The sequence below is a fragment of the Felis catus genome, chromosome C2 (assembly GCF_018350175.1).
Source record: "Felis catus isolate Fca126 chromosome C2, F.catus_Fca126_mat1.0, whole genome shotgun sequence".
Classification (NCBI taxonomy): Eukaryota; Metazoa; Chordata; class Mammalia; order Carnivora; family Felidae; genus Felis; species Felis catus.
The window spans coordinates 95,881,138-95,902,475 of record NC_058376.1 but is presented as its reverse complement, the minus strand read 5'-3'; the positions used below and the strand labels follow the sequence as shown (position 1 = coordinate 95,902,475).

Sequence of the window (21,338 nt, the reverse complement as noted above, 5' to 3'; positions counted from 1 at the left end):
TAACCTGAACGTTAAGGTTGGGATAGAGAGAAAAACTGATCAGTCTATAAGTAGTGGCTTGAGTTTTACTTCCTAAGGCAAGCACACTGCATTCTTTGTTCTGAGGCACATCTTTCCCATTTCACTTTTATTGTTATGTTCTCTACTGGCTGATGTGCATTCCCATCTTGGCAGTCCTAAGCTCAGGGCTTTACCAGAAATGCCCCTGTGAAAATGAACTTTAGGTCACTAGCAGAATTTGCTTACCCAAGCTGGTTCATCATCTATTCATTGCCTTAATGAGGACAAGCAGATATAGTCCCTTTGTTACACATGAACCATGGCTGTATTGGTGCTTTCATTCATTTGCTTCAAAATTAGCTGTTCTTGGGGCTTTGCAGAAGGGGGCCTGCAGCAACAATCAACCACACATTTATTGAACATCTGTTACCCATAATTCCTTTACTGGGTATTGAGAGGTACAAAAAAATATAATTTATGGCTCTTGTCTTCAAGGAACTAACTCCAGCTGAGGAAACAAGATGTAACACCCCCGCCCCCAAATATTACCTTAACTTACAGCATGTATGTTTAAACACAAACTCACTGGTGGGGCAATACAAAGAATTTCAGAGGCAACAATGTTCCACATAAATGGTTGTGTAGTCAATGTCTCTGGGGGATGTGGAAGGTGAGCTGGGCTGCAGTGGGGGTGGGTGTAGGTCTCAGCAAGTGGAGTATGGGTCTTCTTGCTAGGCCTGGGCTTCCCTAGGGAGAGCCTGAGAGAGGAGAGAAAGGAGCACCATCAGCAACAGCAATGGGGGGAGAGCATTTACCATCACTGGATGCAGAGAGAACACTGCCAAAGCAGCGAGGCTGAAAGCAAAGACTTAGCCCAGTGGTGGCCTCCAACCAGTCCAGTCATCTCAGTCTTGACATCAGGTCTTCCTCAGGTCATAACTGCACTCCAGAATCCAGAAATACTATGTCTTCTAGGAAGTCCAGCACTGGGATGAATATCCGAATGCCAAGCCACATCAAACATCTTTGTGTTGTGTCTGACCTCCTCATAGCCCACAGCTGCCCTGGTCATTGCTGTGACAAACAGGCATGTGCAGGCCTAACCTGACATCACTGCCTTGGCTGGACCCAAGGGCGGTTCTCTGCTCTGGAGCCCCTCTGCTGCCATCTTTAAAGATGCTAGAGGGGGCGCCTGGGTGGCTCAGTCGGTTAAGCGTCCAGCTTCGGCTCAGGTCATGATCTCACGGTTTGTGGGTTCGAGCCTTGTGTCAGGCTCTGTGCTGACAGCTCAGAGCCCGGAGCCTGCTTCAGATTCTGTGTCTCCCTCTCTCTCTGCCTCTTTTTCACTCACGCTCTGTCTCTCTCTCTCTCTCTCTCTCTCTCTCTCTCTCTCTCTCTCTCTCTCTCAAGAATAAATAAACATTAAAAAAAAACTAAAAAAAAAAAAAAAAGATGCTGGAGGAAGCTGCCCAGACGTTCTTCTATGGGTGCAAGACTGGAAATGCCAGAGAGTTAGCACCCCTGGAGTTTCCAACTTCAGCCAAGAGGGAACTTGGAGTGGGCATGCAGCCCATATATGCTTCCCTCTTCTGTCTCTGGGACTGACAATTCTGAAGGTGTTTTACACCTTTCCTCAGGGGGTCCCCAGAGGAAGTCAACCACCATTGCCCTCTTTATCTGGACTGGCTCTTCCTCCCTTTCATCTTCCAGGTCCCAAAATAAGTAAATCCTCATGCCCAAGGAAGGACACGTCACCCCCAAAGCAAACTCTTTAAACTTGTTTACATACTTCTTCATTAAAGTATTTGCCCCTTTGCTTCAGGGTTAATTATTGAGATTTAAAAAAAAAAAAAAGAAAGAAAGGAAAATTGCACCTTGCTCTTATAATTTAATAAGCTATTTTGGAAATCTTTTCACATTAGTACATATATATCTAATTTTTAAAATAGTATCCATTTAAGGAATATCATAATTTATACAATCAGTTCTCTATTCAGTCTTACGATATACTTCAACGAATATCTTTCTTGTTGCTGTTGTTGTCATATGATCCTTTACTGAAATATTTTCCTTTGTAGTTCTTAACTAGTGGGGCATTCCCCTCCACCACTGTTGATATTATCTGTGATGTTGAGGGTGGTGGCCATCAAAAGTGCAGGCAATGGATTGGGACGTCCCGAGGATCTCTTCCCTGGTTCCAGAGAGATCTCTGGTTAAAGATCAGTGCTGCATATGTTGGGCAATGTTGACAGTCTCATCAAAAGTGATATTTCCACTGTGCTTAATGTTTTTCTACTTCTTTCTGTCTCTTGGTGGTTCCTTGAGGGCTTTGATAATCAGGGCAGAGGCAGAAGATACCACTTCAATCTGGGCCTGTGGGTCCCGAATGGCCAGAAGGGTCTGTAATCCTCAGGCCCTTCCAATCACTGGTTGCCTTGATGATGTCATCACCAAACTTTTTAGGAGACAGACCCAGGGGGCCGGTCTTGGGGGCCAGGGCAGACAAGGCACCAGCTTCCCCACAGATGCACCTCAGATACATGACTTTGATCTCACTGAGGTTGACCTTAGGTGGCACAGTGGGGGTGGCTGCTGTTGGAGGAACCCAGAATCAGGACAGCTGGAGACAGCTGAACCTTCACCTCCTCCTCTGAGCTGAAAGCCAAAAGCCCAATGGACATCTCTATGTGTGTATGTGTCCTCTTTTCCCAAACCGCCCTTAATCTTCATTTTAATGTGGTTTCTCCTGACCAAAATATTGGGAGAAATATCCTAGCCTGTACTTTATGAGGATAGGCCAGGATGGATAGGCTTCAGGCAGTCTATCTAAAGCTGAAGTAGTAGGGAGTTTTGCAGGACATACTAATGCGCTTTTATACTTGTAAGAGTTTAGCCAAATGAGATGCTAGAACCATCTGCACAAGAGACTACCCTCACTTCTGACACTAGTTACAAGTTCAGGGTTACCTAAAACTACCCCTAGGTTTGATAATTTGCTAGAAGAACTCACAGAATTCATTGAAAGGTCTTATGCTATGGTTATGCTGTAACACAGTGAAAGGATACAGACTGAAATCAGGCAAGGGAAGAAGTACCTAGGGTAGAAATCAAGAAAGTAGAAACTGCTGAGCTTTTGTCCTCTCCCCCTGGACTCATGACACTGTCACTTCCTTGGCATTGATGTGAAACAATACACAGTGAGTATTGCCAACCAAGGAAGTTTACCCAAGCACTGGTGTCCAGAGTCTTTATTAGGGCCCCATCCAGTGGGTGATCTCAAGTTTGAGCCCCTCGGGAGTTCAACTTATATCACACGGCTCAAATTCCCCAACCTGTATCACACTGTGACTCTCTTGCTCAGGACCCCAAGCAAACAAAGACACTCCTATCAGGAGGCTGAGGACAAAGGCTGGACCTCTTTTTGGAGTAAAGGCTAGATTCTTCACTATGCAATACCAAAAACAGAATTGATTCCATTACACTTTTCTGGGAAACATCTAAATAATGTCCAGTGTCTTTCCTGAGAACGTTTTTTAATCAAACAAATAGGAACAACCATCAATTGACCCAATAACAAAAAATGTCCTTGGCTCAACATATGGCAAAGAGAAAATCATGCCAAGACCCTGGTCAAATGATCCCCCTAAATTCACTCTCTGCCCAAACATGCCTCCAATGGCAAACAGCAAGCTGCATTGGGGCCACATATCTTCCCCTTGGTCTGGGATCTTTGTTTATTTTAAGGGAAATAAAATCCTTATGTTTGGGGGCATTTACACTTAATTCATTGAAACACTTCACAATGGAGGGGTGTCTGATTGGCTCAGTCGGTTAAGCAGCTCAGGTCATGATCTCTTGGTTCGTGAATTTGAGCCCCGCGTTGGGCTCTGTGCTGACAGCTCAGAGCCTGGAGCCAGCTTTGATTCTCCGTCTTCCTCAGTCTCTCTGCTCTTTCCCTGCTCATGCTCTGTCTTTTTCTGTATCAAAAATAAACATTAATAAAATGTTTTAAAAGAAAATTCTCACAATGGAAATTTTCTGGCTTTCTCTTTCTTTAAATCTTGGTGGGAAAAGCATAAAGAAGATTATATACCAGGTACTTCAAGCATTTGATATAACCATAAACCTAGTGTCAGGCCAGGAAGTCGTGAATAACAACACTGGTGTTAATGATATCATATGGACCATATTCTTCCAGACCTTAAGTACTCACATCACACCATATCCACAAAGCTTTCTGGGGCAATTCCAGACAAAAGTTGTCTCAGTATGTTTGGGCCACTCTAACATAATACCATAGACTGGGTGGCTTATAAACAGAAATTTGTTTCTCATGGCTCTGGAGGCTGAGAAGTCCAAGATCAAGGTGCTGGCAGGCAGATGAGAACGTGCTTCCTGGTTCCCAGAAAGCCATTTTTTCACTGTGCCCTCACATAGCAGATAGGGCTAGGGAGCTTTATGGGGTCATTTTTCAAAGGACACTAAGCCCATTCATGAGGGCTCCACCCTCATGACCTAATCACCTGCCAAAGGCCCCACCTCCAAATACCATCACATTGGAGATTAGGTTTCAACATATGAGTTTTGGGTAAATGCAAACATTCAGTCTATATCAGAAGGGATCTCTCAGCCTTTCGAATGCTCTGCCACACGTCTGATCTGATCTAATATTACCTGTGTGCTTATCTCTTCAACTAGAGTGTGAAACTCCAGAGTTGGAGGGCACCTCATACCTTGAAATCCATGCTGAACATTGTCCAGCTCAGCACACTTCCATAACAGCTTAGGAGAGCACATAGTGGGGCTTCAATAAACATTTGTTGATGAAACAATTTATATTTTTGTAGCTTCTTTTGCACATGTTTATTGATTTGATGCCGGGCAATGCATATTGTTACTTTGTCCTAGATTTGAAAAGCAAGCTCCTTTACCCTCTGTGCCCGCCCCCACCCAATTCTCTGGCTGCAAAGTACTGTACCACCAGTTCCAGTAAGGCCCCCCAGGACGAACATTCTCTACTGTCAATCACATATCTTCTGCACTACATCGACAGGGTAAAAATTACACACGATTGAATGGAGACACAAACAATCTGAGAGAACTCCTGGAGAGTGGGAAAGGAGGGATTTTGCCAGGAGGATTTTGCTCTGGTTTTTTTAATATATTTTATCCTTTTCCCCTTACTAAGACAGTATGCAATTAAGAACAAATTGCACAACCAAAACCTACTTTTTTTTTTTTTTTTTTTTTTTTTTTTTTTTTTTTTGCTGTTTTTCCTCAAACAGGCTTTATGTAGTATATACATTAGATGAAGTTAGACCTTTCCTGGAGGTGCCCTCACAACCAATTCCTACATTCTTTGGCCAGGAGCAGTATCATTTAAACACAATACTGGGTTTCTGCTACATAATTACTTTAAATTAATCCACTGGTTTGGGCATGACCAGGAGACCATGTTGTGCCCTAAAAGAACCCTTAATGACTAACTGTTGTTGTCTAGGAAAACAGTGGAAACTCTGTTGCCATTCAAGAAATATGTGGTCAGGGGACTGTTCCCTTGCTTACTAAACTCCCGGGTGTTTTATTTAGTGGGTCAATTTTCAGAGTAGTCTCACCATAATAAAGATTTTTTAAATACAGTATTAGATACATTTTTTAAGGCTGGGGGGGCAAATATTAACTGTGTATGTATGTATGTGTGTATACACACACACACACACACACACACACACACACACACACTCCTTATAATCTCTGGCCCCATATCCATTTTTTTCCAGCCTTACATTTCTGAGGCTCCAGCTGCTTTCTCTGGTAAATATTTTGTAAAGCTGGGACAGTTGTTGACTCTTTTTCAAAGGTACTCTCCTAAGGCAGGATAGATTTTAATCTGTGTGCTATGACTTACATGTGGTCCTGTAAGACATGGGTTCAAAGTTTCTCGCAGGGAAGAGATTTGGGGCCAAGAAAACCTCTTCCACCGAGGTCCTTGAAGTGAAAGCAATTTTCATAATAAGGCTGAGAGATTATTTGCCTGCTTCCCTCTCAGACTCACATGACTGTGCAGTGGAGTTTGCCAGAGACTACATGACATGTGGTGTCACGACAGATGGAACAAGAAGCCAATAGGAGAATCCAGCTGGCTTCTTTTAAGCCAGACACTACAGAGGTTGGCAAAAATTGAAAACAGTGTCATTCTTCACACTGATTTTTTTTTGAAAAAATATGGTTCATAAAAATATCTTACTTACACTGACATGTAAAGGGTTCATTATGTTTTAAATGAATTGATAAATATTTTTTAAAACTCTTTACTGAATTTCTAATACAGTAAATATTGATATACATACCCATTTAAGCAAAAGTTTTTTGAGGCACTCAATACATTTAAAAAAAAAAGTTCTTTAACACTTATTTATTTTTGAAAGACAGAGAGAGACAGAGCACAAGCAGGGGAGGGGCAGAGAGAGAATGAGACACAGAATCCGAAGCAGGCTCCAGGCTCTAAGCTGTTAGCGCAGAGCCTAATGTGGGGCTGAAACTCACTAACAGTGAGATCATGACCTGAGCTTAAGTTGGACGCTTAACTGACTGAGCCACCCAGGTGCCCCTCAATAAGTAAATATTAAACAGCTCATCAAAGCAATTGAAGAAAAACATCCCTCAGCTTAGTAATGAAGATGGAGGAAACCAGAATATGTCAGCCTAGAATATGCCTCTGTGAGCTCTTAAGTTGAGCTGGGGCAATTAAGCAGCAGCAAACACAGGAAAACGCTCTACCTTCCTCCTTTTCTGCCTCAGGGCAGGATCTCAAGTCTCCCTTTACTGGCGATGACTAGACTCTCATCAGCCCAGAGCCAGCACCAGAGGAATCTGCCAACAAACCCAGTTCCACCAGCTTCCTTCCCTCAGTTTGTCGCCCTTGGAAGGCTAACACAGCTTTCCTTTGTCCTGTCATTTCTTCACACATTTATTGTTCTCCGTTGAAGATGCTGCACAAGCAGGAGTTCTAAGCCACCTTTTTTAGTTTCTCTTTTTCTGAGTTTCTTCCATGCATATACGAGACACACATGCTAGCAGACTTGGGCTTTTTTTTAATTATTATTATTAATCTGTCTTTGTTACAGGGGCCCCAGCTAAGAACATAGAAGGTAGAAGGAATGATTTTTCCTCCCCTACAAACATACCTAGTTAGGCTATGGGAGTGAGGAAGGAAAAGCACAAAATAAGAAATGCAAATGATTTTTTTAATTAATCAATTTTAATTTAGAGGAGACTGCACGAGCCACGACAGGGACCCTCTGTCCTAAGAGAAAGTGGAGAGAGAGAAAGAATCCCAAGAAGGCTCCATGCTCAGCAAATGCAAATGATTTTTAATAGTTTTTAATGTTTGTTTATTTTTGAGAGAGAGAGAGACAGCATGAACAGGGTAAGGGCAGAGAGGGAGGCACGGAATCCAAAGCAGGCTCCAGGCTGAGCTGTCAGCACAGAGCCCCATGAGGGGCTGAAACTCACGAACCGGGAGATCATGACCTGAGTCAGAGTTGGATGCTTAACTGACTGATCTACCCAGGCACCTCCAAATGATTTTTATATTATTTTGGTATTATGCTATATTTGCATGCATACTCAAGTATAATTCCATCAAAAAATTTTAGTTTTTCTATTAGCTTCTTAGGGGTGCTTTAATCCTTTCGTTTTGAATATATATTTTTTCCTTCCCCAATTCTGTTGAGGTATATTTTATCATAATAAACTGCACATATTTAAAGTGCATAATTTGATGAGTTTTGACACATGTATATACCTGTGAAATTATCACAAGTTAACAAGCATATGCATCATTCCCCCCAAATTTTCTTTGTGCACTTTTCTAATTCACTCCCCATTCTCCTAGTTTTTTTTTTTTTTTTCAACGTTTATTTATTTTTTTGGGACAGAGAGAGACAGAGCATGAACGGGGGAGGGGCAGAGAGAGAGGGAGACACAGAATCGGAAACAGGCTCCAGGCTCTGAGCCATCAGCCCAGAGCCCGACGCGGGGCTCGAACTCACGGACCGTGAGATCGTGACCTGGCTGAAGTCAGACGCTTAACCGACTGCGCCACCCAGGCGCCCCGCCATTCTCCTAGTTCTGTCCTCAAACACTAATCTTTCTGTTTACTTTAGTTTGCGTTAGTTTGCATTTTCTGGAGTATAAATGAAACCATATAGTATTTACTCTCACAACATTACTCTGAGATTTATCCATGTTGCATTTATCATTAGTTTGCTCATTTTTATTGCTGAGTACTATTCCATTGTGTAGATTTACGTAAACTTGTTCATCCATTCACTTGTTGATGGACACTGGGCTGTTACAGGTTTTGTCTATCACAAGTAAAGCTGCTAGGTACATTTGGGTATGAGTCGTTGTGTGAATATGTTTTATTCCTCTTGGGAGAATACTTAGCAGTGCAATGGCTGAATCATATGGCAGATGTGTGTTTAGCTTTATCAGAAGTTGTCAATCTGCCAAACTGTTTTCCAACATGATCACACTATTTTATTTTCCCATCAGCAGTATGTGACAGTTCTGATTGTCCACATCCTTACCAGCACTCGGTATGGTTAGTCTTTTAAACTTTAGCCAAATAAAGATGTGTAGTGATAGCCTGCTGCTTTTGCTTTACCTCCTAAAAACCTATAACACTGGTTTCCTAATTTCCTAAATATCATTCATCACACGAGGCCAAGCACAATATAGCATGTCCTTCAATGAAATATTAAGCATTTATAAATAAATAAACAGACATATTCCTCTATTTGTGCTGATATGGAACAGATTCTAAGATATACTAAGTGGGTGGCTCAGTTAAGCGGCTGACTCTTGGTTTCGGCTCAGGTCACAATCTCACAGTTTGTGGGTTTGAGCCCTGCACTGGGCTCTATGCTGACAGCACAGAGCCTGCTTGGGATTCTCCCTCTCACTCTCTCTCTGTCCTTCTCTCTCTCTCTCAGTCTCTCTCTCAAAATAAGCCAATAAACTTTGTTTAAAAAAAAAAAAGATACATTAAGTGAAAGTAGTAATAGCTAACATATATTACAGTGCTTTCTACATTCTAGGTGTTCTAAGCATTTAATATCCATTGGCTCATTTAATTCTCACAACAAACGTGAGAGGCAGGTACTCATATTTTCCTCCCTTTTAGAGATCAGGAAACAGCCTCAGTGACTTCTGCCCATGGTCACACTGGTAAAAACTGACAGGGCCAAGAATGGAACACAGGCTTCAGAGTCTCAGCTTTTAATAACTCTACCATATTACAAGGGGCGCCTGGGTGGCTCATTCGGTTAAGCAGCTGACCGGCTCAGGTCAGGATCTTGCAGTTTCTGAGTACGGGCCTGCATCGGGCTCTGTGCTGACAGCTCAGAGCCTGGAGCCTGCTTCGGATTCTGTGTCTCCCTCTCTCTCTGCCCCTCCCCCACTCACGCTTGGTCTCTGTCTTCCTCAAAATAAACATTAAAAAATAATAATAACTCTACCATACTACCACTCTATGTTTCAAAGGCACAGAGTAGCTACTATTTGTAACTCTAAAGGGAGAGGAAGTCATATTTATTTATCATATTTACATATGAATGAAATATCTGGAAAAAATGCAAAAGTCTCCAACATTGGTTGCCTTGAGGAGGGAGGTTGCAGTTGAAGGGCAGGGGAGAAAGAAGATTTCTGGAATTTTGAATCTTGAGAATATATTATTTATTCAAAATATAAAATAAAATATAATAAAACCCCCCCACAAATCCAACTTCTTTCCAAAATGCCTCTCAGACCCTCAATTCCTGATCCACATTCCCCAACAACTGAACTTTGGTAGCTGCCTCATTTTGTACGTGTCCTCTTTCCAATAGATTATCAACTCTTTGAATGTAGTAGTATCTTCCTACTTGTAAATCTTGGAGTTCCCAGTAGGACTTACCACAGTACTGGACGTTAGCAAATCCTCAACAAAAACTTGCTTATTAACTGGTAAGCCTGTTCCCGAGGAACTGAAATCCTGGCACTGAGCCAACTTCTTGTAGCAAATTGTCTTTTGTGATGAAAATATGCGGGACTGGGTCAGCAAAGGGGAAGGGCTGGCATTTGCTGATCAGCAAAAGAGAATCTCCCAAAAACCTCTTTTCTGAAGTTTCATATATGGTATTTGAAAAAAAAAAAAAAGAAGTGGTCACCATGAGAAATAGAAATCGTTTGCTTGACTCCCTACAAGTATTTTATAGTTTGGAAAAGTTTTTTACTTGTTTACATAATAGAAGGAGCACTGTTGTCTTTTCAACACCTGTCCTCCCTCCCTCCTAAGAACTTAATCTAGTTGGGAAATCAAAAGGAATGGAAGATTTCTCCATGATGATGTAATCTATTTGTCTCCTTTTTTGGAGAAATTGGTGATGCTGAGCATTTGTAGCAAAGTCATTAAGAATCCCAAGGCACTTTATAAAGGAAGCAGTGAGATACCAATACCACATGATTGAAGAGTTAACCAGCCCTGCCCTAGGTGAAGGTGGCTGTGATAAAGTAAAGGTTTCAGGTTGGGCCTTTTTTTTTTTTTTTTTTTTTTTTTTCTAATTTTGTGAACTGAACTTTTAGGATAGATCTCTTATATAGATCTTAAAATTGGACATATTTTTTTTTTCAAGATGAGTTATTGGGATTACAAAAACGGGGCTTAAGTGCTCATACAGAAAATAAGGCAGTAGGTTAAAGAATTTCCCATTATTGGAAAAGACTGTCATTCACAAGTTGCAGTGTCTCTGGCTGGGTCCCGCCGATCGGTAGAAAACACATGACTCATACACACAAAATGTCAGCAACAAGATGTACCGCTTCCAGGCATATTTATATTCTTCTAGGATCAGCAATCCTTAACTCACAGGAATGACTTAAGAAACATTTAGAAGTTTCTACTTCCTCCTAAAGATCATCTCATTCTCTGAGGTCCTCCTCCTCTTAACCTTCTTCGCTACAATTGCAAATTATGAGTAAAAGTCTATGTTTAAGTTTAGAAATTGGCAGAAGAGAAAATTTTATTTTATTTAAAGTTGCTTTGAAACTTCTTACAAAAGAAAGTCAGTGAACAGTGGTCATCACTTCAAAAGCCAAATGCCGTTTTTTTGTTTTGTTTTGCTTTATGGTTTTGGAGAACAAAACATGGCCTTTTTCTTGTTGTTGGAAACTTTGGAAATGATTTTATGTTCATATACTTCAAGGAGATAAGGGCAGTTTCCTTGCATAAACCACCATTACTTCCAACACCTGCCTTACTTTCTGATGTTCCATAATGTTCTAACCACATTTCAGAGTTATTGACAAACACAAAGGTTTGCCATTTAGGTGGATATCAAAGCCATTTGGCAGTAACGGGGCCTCACAATTCAAACTGAGTATCATGAAAACACAGCTGAGGGAATCTGCTACTTATGATGGAGCAAAATCTTTCCTTGAGAGTTTATCTCAACCAGGTTACTTAAACAAGTCACTTCTGTGGAGCCTAAGTCCTAAATATTTATCCTTTGGTTTCATCAGCATAGAAAGCCAAGGGAAAGGTACTTTAAAGTAATTTGCTTTACCAATTCTTTTTAATTAAAGGTGGTTCCATTTTTTTTAATTATTTTTTTTTGAAATGTTTATTTATTTTTGGGAGACAGAGCCAGGGAGGGGCAGAGAGAAAGGGAGATGCAGAATCCGAAGCAGGCTCCAAGCTCTGCGCTGTCAGCACAGAGCCCTACACAGGGCTTGAGCCCATGAACCATGAGATCATGACCTGAGCTGAAGTGCGATGCCTAACCGACTGAGCCACCCAGGCCCCAAAGCTGGTTCCATTTTTAATTTTTTTAAAAGTCTATTTATTTATTTTGAGAGAAAGAGAGAGAGAGAGAGGCAGGGAGGGGCAGAGAGAGAATCCCAGTCTCTGAGCTGTCAGCACAGAGCCCGACACGGAGCTCGAACTCATGAACCATGAGATCATGACCTGAGCCAAATCCAAGACTCAGACACTTAACTGAGCCATCCAGGTGCCCCAGAGCTGCTTCCATTTTTAAAGGAAGTCAAACTTTTGTAACTTCAGATTTTTTCCTTCCTGGAGAGAATACAGACATGATTCTGCTTCCATAACTGTGAAACCAGCCTGTATGCCTCTCTCCTGAGCATTTACCCAACCAGGCCTGCTCACCAGATTGCTGGACCATGAAAGAGCCTGGTGAGGTTCCAGGACACTTTCGGCATCTCATCCCTGCTCATGGCCAAGCTGTTGGCAGGAAACTGGGCTGAGCTCTCCAGGGCCAGTGCTGGAGGCCAGCAGCCTGGTCTCTTCTAGGATTCCTGACTTCTTGGCAGGCAGAGATGGAGCTGTCTGCCATTGCCAAGTTTCTTCCACCCCCAACTCCCCTGCTGTGTTGGCTAGGAGACCTAGGTCTAGTGACCTTCTAGGTGACTGTTATTTTTAAAACGTTGTCCATTTCAGCTTTTTCTTATCATCCAGAATTTCTATTTGGAGGTATTTTGTTATGTACATAATATATTAAATCATAGTACATGTGTATAGTTTATAAATAAGCACATAGAGAGGACTCATGCTCAAAGATTTTGTAATGGGAATTCACAATCAAAAAAGTCCAGACACCACTAATCTAGGAGTGAAAGTTCTGTAAGGGTCTCTCTACTCTTTTCTCAAAAGCAGATAAAAAGGTTATGTCCAAGATTCAAGAACCAATTTGAGACAGTTCCAAATAGCCAATGATGGCACAATTTGAGTATTAATGCCACAATGGATTAAAACATATTAAACAAATTAAAAAGCCATGATATCATAATAATATTTTTTTTCTTTTAAGTAGGTTCCACACCCAGTGCAGAGCCCGAAGTGGGGCTTGAACTCACAACCCTGAGCTGAGATCAAGAGTTGGAGGCTTCACCGACTGAGCCACCCAGGTGCCCCCATATTGGTATTTTTAAAGCAAACTCTATCAGGTAAAGGGTTAGTATCCAAAATCTATAAATAACTTATCTAACTCTACACCCAAAAAACAAATAATCCAGTGAAGAAATGGGCAAAAGACATGAATAGACAGTTTTCCAAAGAAGACACCCAGATGCCTAACAGACACATGAAAAAATGCTCTACATTACTCATCATCTGGGATATACAAATCAAAACCACAATGAGATACCACCTCACACTGGTCAGAATGGCTAAAATTAACAACTGAGGAAACAACAGATGTCGGTCAGAATGAGGAGAAAGAGGAACCCTTTTGCACTCCTGGTGGGAATGCAGACTGGTGCAGCCACTCTGGAAAACAGTATGCAGATTCCTCAAAGAATTAACAATAGAACCTCTCTATAATGCAGCAATTGTAATACTAGGTATTTATCCAAAGGATACCAAAATGCTGATTCAAAGGGAGCACATTCACTCCAATGTTTATAGCGCACTATTGACAACAGCCAGAGTATGGAAAGAGCCCAAATGTCCACGACTGATGAATGGATAAAGAAGATGTGATATATACATATATACATATATACATATATGTATATATATATATATATATATATATATACACACATACATATATATGTGTGTATATATACACCCATACATATATATGTGTGTATATATACGTGTATATATACGTATATATACACACATATATATGTATATATATACATACATATATATGTGTGTATATATACATATATATGTATATATATACATACATATATATGTGTACATATACGTATGTATATATATACATATATACATATATACATATATGTATATATATATATATATATATACACACATACATATATATGTGTGTATATATACACCCATACATATATATGTGTGTATATATACGTGTATATATACGTATATATACACACATATATATGTATATATATACATACATATATATGTGTGTATATATACATATATATGTATATATATACATACATATATATGTGTATATATACGTATGTATATATACATATATACATATATACATATATGTATATATATATATATATACACACATACATATATATGTGTGTATATATACACCCATACATATATATGTGTGTATATATACGTGTATATATACGTATATATACACACATATATACGTATATATATACATACATATATATGTGTGTATATATACATATATATGTATATATATACATACATATATATGTGTATATATACGTATATATACATATATATGTGTATATATATGATATATACATATATATATATAAAATGCAATATTACTCGGCAATCAAAAAGAATGAAATCTTGCCATTTACAATGTGGATGGAGCTAGAGTGTATTATGCTAAGTGAAATAAGTCAGAAAAAAACAAATATCATATGATTTCACTCATATGTGGAATTTAAGAAATAAAACAAATGAACATAAGGGAAGAGATGCAAAAATAATATAAAAACAGAGAGGGATGGGGAACCTGGGTGGCTCAGTCGGTTAAGTGTCCGACTTCAGCTCAGGTCATGATCTCACAGCTCATGAGTTCAAGCCCCGCATCGAACTCTGTGCTGAGAGCTCAGAGCCCGGAGCCTGCTTCGGATTCCGTATTTCCCTCCTCTACTCTCTGCCTGTCTCTCTCTCAAAAATAAAAACATTAAAAAAAACCCCAAAAAAACAGAGAGGGAGACAAACCATAATAGACTCTTAAATACAGAGAACAAACTGAGGGTTGTTGGAGGGGTTGTGGGTGGGGATATGGGCTAAAGGGGCAAGGGACATTAAAGAAGACACTTGTTGGGATGAGCACTGGGCATTATATGGAAGTGATGAATCACTAAATTCTTTTTTTTTAATATTTATTTTTGAGTGACAGAGAGAAAGCAGTAGCAGGGGAGGGGCAGAAAGAGAGGGAGACACAGAATCTGAAGCAGGCTCCAGGCTCTGAGCTGTCAGCACAGAGCCCAGTGCAGGGCTCAAACCCACAAACTATGAAATCATGACCTGGGGTGAAGTCAGACGCTTATCTGCCTGAGCCACCCAGGCACCCCATGAATCTCTAAATTCTATTCCTGAAATCATTATTACACTATATGTTAACTAACTCGGATTTAAATTTAAAATAATAATGAGGAGGACGAAAAAGAGGGAGGGAGGCGGAGGAGGAGGAGAAAATAATAAACTCATTGGTCACCACTGAAGGATATTCGTAAACCAATTATTCTAAAATGAATCAAGCATTGAACTTGTCTTTCCTGTGTGAGCTGTACCCTCACATTCAAGGAATAATAGAATTAGAATACCATCATTTGGCAAATCTCAAATGAAATAAAATCTAGGTTATGGCTCTCAATAGCCACTAACATCAGAGGAGAGAACTGAACAGGTTGTACCTCCTGATGGAAAATCCAGAACCACCTTTAAACAAAATTGTCTTGCCAAAATAGCAAACCTAAATCAGATCAAGCATCTAAATCTAATATTTAGGAAACGTGAAGGACTGGGGAACATGTTAACAACACAAGGAGAATACAATAATCAAAACAGAAAAGACAACCTGTTTTCTTAAATACATTTCAGGGAAAAAGAAGGGAGAAGAGAACCAAATGCAACACAGGAATGTTTTTTGGATTCTCAAACAAACCAACTTTTTAAAATACTAGGAGACAATCAAGGAAACTTTTACCTTAACTGGACGATACATGATGTTTAGAATTGCTGATGTTCTAGGTAGGGTCATGGTCTCATGATAATTTTTTAAGGGTCTGTCTTTCTTAGAGATATATACTGAAATATTTGTGGATAAAATGAAATTATAGCTGGCATTGGTTTCAATACAATCCAGTATGGGGAAAGAGAGGCGGAAGGCCAAATGAAACAAGAGCAGGCAGGAGTTTGTAATTGTAGCTACATAATTGGCACGTTCAGGTTTACTGTTCTTGTCTATCTCCTCTAGTGTATGTTTGAAATTATCCATAATGAGTTTTTTTTTTTAAGGTTATATCCAACCAACATCCTCCTCTGTATTCCTAGACTACACAACAGAGAAAATGTTCCTCAGAAACAAGAATTTCAAATGCTCTAGTGGAATCCAACAAAATTAATTTAAATGAAACTAAGAATCTCTGTTCTGATCTCCCGTCTAAGGAAAAGCCAAGCAAAAGAGGCCATGATTATCTCAATGATTGTTCCATACAGCATTTCTACTCTACAAAGGGAAATCCTGTAGCATTTAGTGTGTTCAAGTAAACATTCTGATAGGGAAAAATCTGTTATAAGATGGCCGACAGGACTGATAGGGGAATTCCAGTCCCTGCCCGAAGACTCCCCTTCCTGGTTTTTCTTCCCACCCCGCTTGCTGTGCGAACAGACTATAAATTGTCTCCTCTGCTTATGCTCGAGACTCAGACCTCTGGAGAATGATATCCTCTGAGCACGCCAGTGTAAAATAAACCTCCTGCCTTCCAAGATCTCCAAGTGCCACTTGGTTCTTCCGCTGGGTGATCCAGACCAGTTTCCGTACCTATTCCATACAGGGACCATAAAGTGTTGTTGAAATAAATGACACCTTGTTGCATGCCCAGATGTGCTAAGTCAGTTCTCCTTTCCATCCCACCTTACTTCTGGAGAAGTGGCCAGGGTAGCAGTGTTGGAGATGGGTTTCAATAAATCTGTTCATTTAAATATTTTTTAAAGGAGGGGCACCTGGATGACTCAATCAGGTAAAGGCTTCATGATTCATTGTTGGATTCTGTCTCCCTCTCTCTCTGCCCCTCCCCTGCACACTCTTTCTCTTTCTCTCAAAAATAAATAAACATAAGAGATATCTATTAAAAAATACTTTTAAAAGGAGATGAGTGTTTAACCTAATTTCATTTGTCATGTTTTAAAATCTGCAAGGGTTGCTGGGCATATAGTAGTTGCCTATAAGTGTTCTTCAAACGAATATTCGTGCATACGGTGTTTTAAAGGATTTACACTTACACCACAAGAGAGGTCATTCTGGTCATTCATCAGAACATGGCCTGGATAGAGAACACAATTTAAAGGGCATAACTTTATTGTGAGAGGGGAACCTGCCATCCCTGTGGTTCCCCGATATTGTAACTAAAATATTCCAGTACCTTGCTCTGAGGGCTTCACTGGGAATGTTAGTTGTCTAGGGATGCTCTAACAAAGTTTCACAGCTGGGTGGCTTAAACAACAAAAACTTTTAGTCTCATAGTGCTGGAGGCTGAAGTCCAAGATCAAGGTGTTGGCAGGGCTGTTTCCTTCTGAGGACTGTGAGAAAAAGTTAGTTCCATGCCTTTCCGCTAGCTTGAGATGGTTTGCTCCCAATTTTTTTTTTTTTTTTTTTTTTTTTTTTTGACAGAGAGAGGGAGAGGGGGAGGTGGGAGAGAGAAAGAGAATCTTAAGCAGGCTTCATGCTCAGCCTGGAGTCCAACATAGGGCTCAATCCCACGACTCTGGTTTCATGACCTGAACTGAAAACAAGAGTTGGACACTCAACCGACTGAACCACCCAGGCACCCCTGCTGACAGTCCTTATAATATGTTGGCTTGTAGAAGCATCATTCTGGTGTCTGCCTTCAGGTTCACATGCCATTCTCCCTGTGTGTCTGTGTCCAAAATTCCCATCTTATAAAGACACCAGTCATTAGATTAGAGCTCATTCTAATGACCTCACTTTAACTTGATTACTTCTGTAAAGACCCAATCTCCATGTCAGGTCATGTTACGAGGTCCTGGGGGTTAGAACTCAACATATACTTTGGAGTGACACAATTCAACCCATAACACTAGGAGGCCCATATCTTCCTAGGCCTCCCTATCCTTGAGGACAACTGCACTATCTTGGACTGAGTTTTCCAAGGAAGTCACCAGGCTACCAGACCTCAGCTCCCCTTTTCCTATTGGCTCCACGGTCTTCTCAGTCTTACTCCTGAAGCTTTCTCACTATGGCTGTGGTTAATATTGCCTGTTCTGGCTCTTGGTGGCTTGGGTTTGTGGTTGTTACTTCCCTATCATTGGAATATGGTTCCCCACTCCCTCTTCTTTGACTGTAATGATCCTTAAAGCTGAAGAAGAGTTTCTTCCCTACCAGCAAACTACTTTTTTGGCTTAACTTCCTGTCGCCTGGCCTTATGCTGGCTATTCTATTCTTTGAGCTCTCTTTGAAAGATAGCCTGCTCCTTTTGGAGGAACTTGGGATATATTTCCCAGGTCTAGAGAAATGTGGGCAAATAGACTATTTCTCTCCTGTTGACTTTGAGCTCTCCTCTAGGATCCAATTTTCATTCCCTCATTCAAGACATGGTACATGCTCTGGTTTTCAGGGTAGCCATGTCCCCCTAAATTGAGGGCAGCCTTCTTCACATCTTTGAGATTCCTCATCTTAATGTTTCAGGAGTTTATATCTTCTCAAAATTCACTGCCCCATTTTTCCAAGACCCTGAAGGGTTCTCATGCAACAGGAGTTCCAGTAACCTGCCATGATACACCAGGTTTCCCATGGCCAATGTACAAACCAGTGTCCATCTAGCTCTCACTATATGATTACATCTTCGTATAACTATCATTCTTGCTGTTTGTAGTCTCTGCCCAGAGCAAGCAAGCAAAGGAAAGCCTTATCCTTTTAGATATATAGACTTCCAATGAGATTGGCTACATTCTTAACTACAGTGCTTCCAAAATTAGAGCTAGAAAGATGACAGCTGTGGACTCATGTTCCCTTAAAGAGTGCCAAGCATCATTAGCATGGAACTTTAAGAAACATATACTTCCCTTGTGTTTTCTGAGAGTGGACAGTTATACTCCAGGGCACAGACAATAGTAATCATTGTATGCTGAGCCCTCAATTGCAAGAAAAAAAAAATGAATAGCTTGGAGAGACAGGTCCAGGAGCAGAAGAACCAAGAAAAGGCCCAGAGAGTTCCTTGACACAGACCTGCGGATGGGGAATGGGAGGGAAGGCTTTCAGCTCCAGTCCACTCACTTCCAACCTCAGGCCGTGTGTGAGGGTGAGAAGCCTGTGGAGCCAGACAAATGCGGGTTCAAATCCCAGTTGTCTCTGGCAGTGGGAACCTACCTGTATCTGTGCCTCAGCATTCTCCTTTACAAAATGAAAGTCACAATAGTACCTTCCTCACAGGTTTGTTGTGATGAAAACATGAGACAATGTGTGAGAAGTACAAGGCATAGGACTTGATACAGAGTAAGGACTCAATAAATGTTTGCTTATTCTGCTGAAAGAACAGAGATGACTCCTTACAGCTGATGAGGGAGCATAAAGCAAGCTGACAGTCGCAAACACCCCCAGCCACCCCCACTCTCAGGTGGGATATGTGTGATACTCCTCAGGCACTCCTGGCTGCCCCCCCCCCCCAAGAAAAAGGAAAGGGGGAAAACAAATGGTTACTGATAAGAGTTGTAGTCCCGCAGGACCTAAGTCTCCATCACCCCTCCACAGTGATGTGGGAAACAAAGGCAGAAGGAAATGGCAGATCGAACTAAATTTCCTTATAACCTGCAGCCCATTGACAAATACTTGAGGCTAGCAGAGTAAAATGTTCCTCCAGGAAGTCCCTACTGTCTTAATGCTAATGCTTTGTAGAGGGAAAAACAACCTCAGCTAGACAACAGCTAGGCCTCCAGTATCCTGTGAGTCTTCTTTAGCATAGAAAAATCTCACTGGAAACTTCCCCTGGACTTTACCTGCCCCAACCCCAGAGTATATAACCAGTCTCTCCTCATGGCCCCGGGGCAGCTCTTTCTGCCCACAGGTCCTGTCCCTGTGCCTCAATAAAACCACGGTTTTTTTTTTTTTTGCACCAAAGAGGTCTTCAAGAATTCTTTCCTGATTGTTGGCTCTGGACCCCACAAACCCCACAATCACCCCCAAGAAAAACCTCATCATAGCCTGAGCCACCTGCATTTATGGATAAAGAATTTCCTCTCTAAATTAATCGGCACCATGAGGTCGGCGTCACCCTGTGAAAAACATGCTGGCACATTTCTCCCAAGGGCCAGTGCAGAACCACCCAACTTCTTTGGCATTTTGTAAGGTGGAGGTTCATCTTCCAAAGTTACATTTCATCATCTCCCTCTCTCTATTCCTTTGACAATTCAGAATGTGGCTAGCTCATCAATCTCACCAAAGAAAATGAAACGTGTGCAAAATAGAGAACTGTCCCAAAAGGCAGGTCTGGAAGGTCATGGACCTGAAGGAGTGCTCTCTGAAGGAAGGCAGCAACACAGGCAGCCTTGTCCCGAGTGAGGAGAGGGAAACTCCAGCTGCAGGTGCCCAGGTGGAAAAGCTGTTGCCATGGTTTCAGACAAGGGTAGAGGCAGCAACACCGTTTTTGCACCAATAGATGGAAAAGATAAGAACTCTCTCTGGTTCATCTTATTGCGTCATTGGAAGGGTAACAGTAGATGAACAAAAGAAAAACTAGCACCGGGAAAAGATGACTAATCTTTAGGAACAAAAGGGAAAAGTTATTATTTTTTTTTCTGTCGTACCTAAAGCATAAGTCATCACAAAATTACCTGATGCACTCGCAGTTGCTCATATCTACAGCTGACTTCTCTCCCGGCTTCTCAGGCAGGTCCACTGATTGCCTCAGTTGTCCTCCAGCGGGGGGCTAAGAGGAGGAAACCAGCCGCAGCTTGTTTTTGGCTTAACAACGTGTTTCTTGCATCCAATCAGAATAACCTAGGTTTGCAGCATTAAGTATGGGCCTTCGCGCGCGCTTGCATCTGGTCAGCCTCAGTCCCTGTTACGCCAAGGGTGATTTTGTTTAGTTAAAAATTGGAGATATCTGATTATCAGTTTTTTGTGTGAATTTCTGCAGCACTTTTGACCGGAGATCTAAGAGAGGGACACTACCAAATAAACGAAAACGCAACAGTACTTGGGTGAAATGGGGACTGACGTGTTTAAGTGTGTGAGTTGGTGGGAGAGCGGGGATGCATGGGAGGAGGCTGCGTGCGATGCCTCTGCCGAAGAGCAAGTCCGGGGCTGTTTTTCCTCGGCGCTTCCAGTACATTTTCAGGCATTTCGTCTTTCTTTTCTACAGACCTTGACTCAAAACCACAAGGTTCTTTAGGCCTTTGCTTTAGGCGATGGGTTTTTAGACCTCCAATCTGGGGGTGCCTGGTGGCTCAGTCAGCCGAGTGACTCTTGGTTTCAGCTCACGATCCCAGGGTCACATGAGATGACTTCCGTGGGGCTCTGTGCTGACAGCGGGGAGCCTGCTTAGGATTCTCTCTTCCTCTCTCTTTCTGCCCCTCCCCAGCCTGTACTCTCTCACTC

General features: G+C 41.4%; 1 pseudogene; it reads right to left on the bottom strand.

The window, feature by feature from the left end:
• Window positions 1–1,879: 1,879 nt before the first annotated feature.
• On the bottom strand, window positions 1,880–20,711 carry LOC123380033 (annotated as a pseudogene).
• Window positions 20,712–21,338: the final 627 nt, after the last annotated feature.